This window comes from Salvelinus sp. IW2-2015, linkage group LG8 (assembly GCF_002910315.2).
Source record: "Salvelinus sp. IW2-2015 linkage group LG8, ASM291031v2, whole genome shotgun sequence".
NCBI classification, from domain to species: Eukaryota; Metazoa; Chordata; class Actinopteri; order Salmoniformes; family Salmonidae; genus Salvelinus; species Salvelinus sp. IW2-2015.
Genome location: NC_036848.1, coordinates 2,642,955 through 2,650,062, shown reverse-complemented (window position 1 = coordinate 2,650,062; position 7,108 = coordinate 2,642,955).

Here is a 7,108-nt window from a genome sequence, read left to right as displayed (position 1 = left end):
AGGGAGATAGAGAGTCAGAGTGGGTGAGGGGAGAGAGAGTCAGAGTGCATGAGGGAGAGAGAGAGTCAGGTGAGTGGTAGAGAGGCAGAGGTGAAGAGAGAGTCAGAGTGTGTAAGGAGAGAGAGTCAGAGTGCGGAGAGGGAGGAGGAGGGAGAGGAGGGAGGGAGGGAGGAGGGACGGAGGAGGGAGGGAGGGAGGAGGGAGAGAGAGTCAGCATGCGTGATGGAGTGAGGAGATCAGAGGCGTGAGAGGAGAGAAGGCAGAGTGCGTGAGGAGAGAGAGAGAGTCAGAGTGCTGTGAGGGAGATAGAGAGTCAGATGTGGAGGGAGAGAGAGTCAGAGTGCATGAGGGAGATAGAGAGTCAGAGTGCGTGAGGGAGGTAGGAGGAGGTCAGAGTGCGTGAGGAGGGAAGAGAGTCAGAGTGAGTGAGGGAGAGAGATCAGAGTGCATGAGGGAGTAGAGAGTCAGATGTGTCGTGAATGGAGAGAGAGAGTCAGAGTGTGTGAGGGAGAGAGAGCAAGAGTGCATGAGAAGAGATAGAGAGTGTCAGAGGTCGATGAGGGAGAGGAGGAATCAGGATTGGTGTGAGGGAGAGAGGAGGTCAGAATGCTAGGAGAGAGAGAGTTCAAGAGTGCATTGAGGGAGAGAGATCAGAGTGTGTGGAGGAGAGAGAGTCAGGAGTGCATGAGGGAGATAGAGAGTTCAGATGTGCCGTGAGGGAGAGAGAGCAGTCAGAGTGCATGAGGCGAGAGGAGAGTCAGAGTGGTGAAGGTGAAGGAGGGAAGAGTAGGAGAGTGTGTAAGGGAGAGAGAGTCAGAGGCGGGAGGAGGGATGGGAGGAGGAGGGGAGGGAGGGAGGGAGGGAGGGAGGGAGGGAGGAGGGAGGAGGGAGGAGGGAGGGAGGGAGGGAGAGAGAGTCAGACTGCGTGATGGAGTGAGAGAGTCAGAGTGCGTGGGGAGGAGAGAGGCAGAGTGCGTGAGGGAGAGAGAGAGTCAGAGTGCGTGAGGAGAAGAGAGAGTCAGATTGTTGAGGGAGAGCGAGTCAGAGTGCATGAGGGAGATAGAGAGTCAGAGTGCGTGAGGAGATAGAGAGTCAGAGTGGTGGGAGGGAGAGAGAGTCAGAGTGCATGAGGGAGATAGAGAGTCAGAGTGCGTGAGGGAGGTAGAGAGTCAGAGTGCGTGAGGGAGGGAGAGAGTCAGAGTGAGTGAGGGAGAGAGATCAAAGTGCATGAGGGAGATAGAGAGTCAGAGTGCGTGAGGAGAGAGAGAGTCAGAGTGTGTGAGGGAGAGAGAGTCGAGTGCATGAGAGAGATAGAGAGTCAAGTGCTGTGAGGGAGAGAGAATCAGATTGTGTGAGGAAGAGAGTCAGAATGCGTGAGGAGAGAGAGAGTCAGAGTGCATGAGGGAGAGAGAGTCAGAGTGCTTGTGAGGGAGAGAGAGTCAGAGTGCATGAGGAATAGAGAGTCAGAGTGCGTGAGGAGAGAGAGAGTCAGAGTGCATGAGGGAGGGAGAGTTCAAGTGTGTGAGGGAGGGAGGGAGAGTCAGATGATTGTGAGGGAGGAGAGTCAGAGTGTGTGAGGAGAGAGAGAGTCAGAGTGTGTGAGGGAGAGAGAGAGTCAGAGTGTGTGAGGGGAGAGAGAGATCAGAGTGTAAGGGAGGGAGAGTGAACCTGCACTATATAAGCTTATATGAATCACTATTTTATCATGATGGTTCCTGGGCTGCAGTGAGATTGAGGCGAATCCTAACAGACACTGTAACACTGTTCTCAGTAAAAACCTGTCAAGGAGCATTAAATTCAACCAATAGCAGTGGGAGAAATCCTGTAAAAAGTTCAATAGGTATTAGGTTAAGTACTCAGACTGATAGGGAGGTCGTTTCAATGGTAATTTGCTGCTCGTTTTGGAAGATATTAACTCTACTCTAGTATCCTCTGAGGATTAAATAGGAACGAGTTTGACTTGTTTGAACAAAGTTTAGCGGTAGCTTTTTGGATTCCTTCTCTGCATGTTGAGAGTGGATTACTCAAATCGATGGCCAACAAACTGACTTTTTGGGATATAAAGAAGGATTTTATCTAACAAACGACATTACATGTTGTAGCTGGGACCCTTTGGATGACAAATTCAGAAGAAGATTTTTCAAAAAGTAATTGAATATTTAATAGCATATTGTGAATTATGAACCTTGCTGGTGGAAAAATATTTTGATGTGGGCGCCGTCCTCAGACAATCGCAGGCATGTTTTCGCTGTTAAGTCTACTGTAAAGCTACTGTAAAGTCTACTGTAAATCGGACAGTGATTTAGATTTAAGCTTTTAACCGATATAAGACACTTGTATGTACCTAAATGTTTAATATCCATAATTTTTATTTATGTTATTTATTATCACATAACCATTACCCTGTTGAAAACATAACCCTAGCCCTGTTGAAGACATAACCCTACCCTGTTGAAGACATAACCCTAACCCTGTTAAAGACATTACCCTAACCCTGTTGAAGACATAACCTAACCCGTTGAAGACATTACCCTAACCCTGTTGAAGACATAACCCAACCCTAACCCTGTTGAGACATACCCTAACTGTGTTGAAACATTACCCTAACCTGTGAATACAAACCCTAACCTGTTGAAGACATAACCCTAACCGTGTTGAAGACATTACCCTAACCCTGTTGAAGACATAACCCACCCTAACCCTGTTGAAACATAACCCTAACCGTGTTGAAGACATTACCCTAACCCTGTTGAAGACATAACCCTAGCCCTGTTGAAGACATACCCTAACCCTGTGAAGACATAACCCTAACCCTGTTGAAGACATAAACCCTAACCCTGTTGAAGACATAACCCTAACCCTGTTGAAGACATAACCCTAACCCTGTTGAAACATAACCCTAACCTGTTGAAGACATTACCCTAACCCTGTTGAAGACATAAACAACCTAACCCTTGATACATTACCCTAACCCTGTTGAAGACATAACCTACCCTGTTGAAGACATAACCCTACCCGTTGAGACATTACCCTAACCCTGTTGAAGAAATAGCCCTAACCCTGTGAAGACATTACCTAACCCTGTTGAAGACATAACCCTAACCCTGTTGAAGACATTACCCTAACCCTGTTGAAGACATAACCAAACCCTAACCTGTTGAAAACTACCCTAACCGTGTTGAAGACATACCCTAACCCTGTGAAGACATAACCATAACCCTGTTGAAGACATAACCCTAACCCGGTGAATACATAACCCTAGCCCTGTTGAAGACTTAACCTAACCTGTTGAATACATACCCTAACCCTGTTGAAGACATAACCACCCTGTTGAACACATACCTAACCCTGTTGAAGAATAACCTAACCCTGTTGAAAACATAACCCTAACCCTGTTGAAGAACATTACCCTAACCCTGTTGAAGACATTAACCCAACCCTAACCCGTTGAAGACATTACCCTAACCTGTTGAAGACATAACCCTAACCCTGTTGAAGACATAACCTAACCCTGTTGAAGACATTACCCTAACCCTGTTGAAGAAATGCCCTAACCCTGTTGAAGACATTACCTAACCCTGTTGAAGACATAACCTAACCCTGTGAAGACATTCCCTAAATGTAACCCTGTTGAAGACATTACATAACCCTATTGAAGACATTACCCAACCTGTTGAAGACATTACCCTAACCCTGTTGAAGACATAACCCAACCCTAACCCTGTTGAAGACATTACCCTAACCCTGTTGAAGCATAACCCTAACCTGTTGAAGACTTACCTACCTGTTAACATAACCCTAACCCTGTTGAAGACATACCCTTAACCCTGTTGAAGAATTCACCTAACCCTGTTGAAGACATTACCATAACCCTGTTGAAGACATAACCCTAAACCCTGTTGATGACATAACCTAACCCTGTTGAAGACAAACCATAACCCTGTTGAAGACATAACCTACCTGTTGAAACATACCCTAACCCTGTTGAAGAACATTTACCCTAACCCTGTTGAAGACATAACCTAACCCTGTGAAACATTACCCAACCGACTCAACCCTGTTGAAGACATTACCCAACCCTAACCCGGTGAAGACATTACCCTAACCCTGTTGAGACATTACCCTAACCTGTTGAAGACATTACCCAACCTAACCCTGTGAAGACATTCCCAACCCTAACCCTGTGAAAGAACATTACCAAACTGTTGAAGGACCATACCCTAACCCTGTTGAGACATAACCTAACCCTGTTAAGACAACCCTACCCTGTTAAGAAATAACCCTAAACCTGTTGAAGACTAATCTACCCTTTGCATCAACCCTTTAAGACATTTACCCAACCCTAACCCTGTGAAGACATTACCCAACCTACTACCACTGTGAAGACATACCCTAACCCTGTTGAAGACATTACCCTAACCCTGTTGATGACATAACCCTAACCCTGTTGAAGACATTACCCACATCATAAGAGGCCATAATTAAATGTATGTTTTCATTCTTTTCAGAACAACTGTGCTCCTATCCACAGCTACGTCTCGTCATGAAGGATATCCTTAAAAGTCTGTTAAAATAATTGGCCCTGTTCCTTTGAAAGGAGAGATATTTCTGTGTCCTGAAACAAGAGTTGGTAAAAAAATATGTCAACCAATGAGAGAACAAAGATGGCCATTATGAAGCCTGAGGTTCAGTATAGGGTCTGCATGAGAGCAACCACAAGATGGGCTGTTGCAGTGTATTGAAACTGGGGACCAAAAGGAGGGTTTATTTGAGTCCCCCCCCCCCCCCCCCCAGCACTACACACTACAACATCTTTGATAAGTGGAATCAGGTGTGCAGCGCTAGAGGACATGCTAAAAGGTGCACCCTTTGTGCACTCCTCAGGACTACGATTAAGAAACACTGCGTACTACTGTATATTACTGTATTTTAAAACTGCGTGTGGAATAAATGTATAGAGGTAGCAAAACATTATTGGACATGTTTGGTTATTGGATACCAGGAGGGTGTTTAGTGAATGAAATGCAGAGAAATGATGACTGTAAGAGGAAACATGYCATTTACAACCAGGTACCGATGTGTCCATTTTCACTGCATCACACAACAATAAGCACATATTAATTATCCCCTTGAGGATCGATGAAGTACTCACCATTCATTTCTGTACTATTTATCTGTTGTCACATTAGATTTGCGCCATGCAAAATCAGAACGGGAACAAATACAGTCATTTACGTGAACCATCAAAAGAAGATACTGAAACGGACTATATTGCACCGTGTCTGTGTGGTGAAATGTACAAGAATATTCATCCATCTATAAGGTAATTGACAAAATAACTGACAAATGTCTCACTTTGTTGTTGTTGAGTAAATCACCAACTGCTTTAGGCTACTGTCCCTTGTCACAATCTGTAGGTTTAAAAAAACAAAACAACTATAGCCTTAATGTTTTAGTTTTAGTTAGACGGCCTAGAGATTTGAGTTGGTTGGGTTCTGTCAATGTCAACGGGAGAAATGCAGGCCACAAATGTCTGTGAGAGAAACAGCTGTCCGCATCTGCCCAAAAGGTGACGCGTAACGAAATGTAGGTCTGACGTTTTTCTCAAACGAACCGTTTTCTCTACTCTCATTAATCCAGAGTTGTAATCTGAATTTAGAAACAATAGTTATAGAAAATTCTGACTTCTGATCGACACTGAATCGACAAAAAATAAAATAATGTCCCATAAAGTTYCGCTTCTGTAGAGATCCGTTTAAGTCTAAAAATAGGTGCTATGAAAGAAGGAAAAAAATTGGGTAAGAAATAAATCATTCAAAATGAAAAAGACATACACAAAATGTTCTGTATTAAAATGAAAATAAGATGTAAACAATGAATTATGGATGACAATATTCTTACTTTTGCGATTGTCCTCATACATGTCGGGGATTGTAGCCTTCAGCTGATCGCAGAGAAATGCATTATCCTCGGTCAGGAGTTCACTTTTTCACTGTTTATTCGTCGTTTATATATATCCCAATAGAAATATCTCCAAGTTTACGTGTTTAAATATTACAAATAAATACACGCGAACTTCTTTACATTTTCAATGGGGTTTCAGCTTCATTCCATAATTATTTCCATAGTAACGTTAGATCAATTAGTAACCGTTTGAATGAAACAGTAGTATACAAAACGAGAATCCGTCGACTTGTAGTGATTTTAAAAGACTAGTGTTGATTCTTTTAAAAATAAGAAATATATTTGCAATCCTTTCACATTAATCTCACTGGGCTTTCTCTGTTCACTATCTGTCTCCGTATTTAAGCCATCAATTCAGGATTAAAGAAAAAAATGTAGTCCTTTAAAGGGGACGGCAGCCTAGAAACTTATTAAAGGCAGGGACGCGCTCGGCGGCAGAAGGTTAAATTACATGACGACAGAAAATTCTGTGCGCAGATAAAGTCAGCCGATTTGTACCCCAATGTTGTTGTAACAAATTGCTACTTCCTTATTAACACTTTATTAATAATATGAATATCATAATTAGCATACACATTAATCACTAAAACATAACGTTTTTTTTTTAGGTCTTGATTGAAATGACTACATTTTTCTCACAAATGTAATGGATTTCGTTTTCTCATAGTCAATATTTAACCATTGATTGAGTCCACATCCAACATGGAATTTCTCCTCTATGACAGTCAGCAGGTGTAATGATTCCTAGTCAGTTGTACAACTGAATGCCTTCAACTGAAATGTGTCTTCCACATTTAACCCAACCCTTTCCTAATCTCTCTCTCTCGCGCCTCTCTCTTCTTCTCTCCTTCCTCTCTCTCTCTCTCTCTCTCTCTCTCTCTCTCTCTCTCTCTCTCTCTCTCTCTCTCTCTCCCTCGCCTCTCCTCTCTCTCTCTCTCTCTTCTCTCTCTCTCTCTCTCTCTCTCTCTCTCTCTCTCTCTCTCTCTGTAATGTGGACAGAATCACGCACACAGCATCTCATCGGACAGTAGCCAGCCACAGAACACACCCATGTGTGCCTGTACAGCAACAACTTGCAGCTGACCATAACATCCAATCCAATCTGAGTTAAATTCATTCCAAAAAATATAGAACCTTAGTCAAA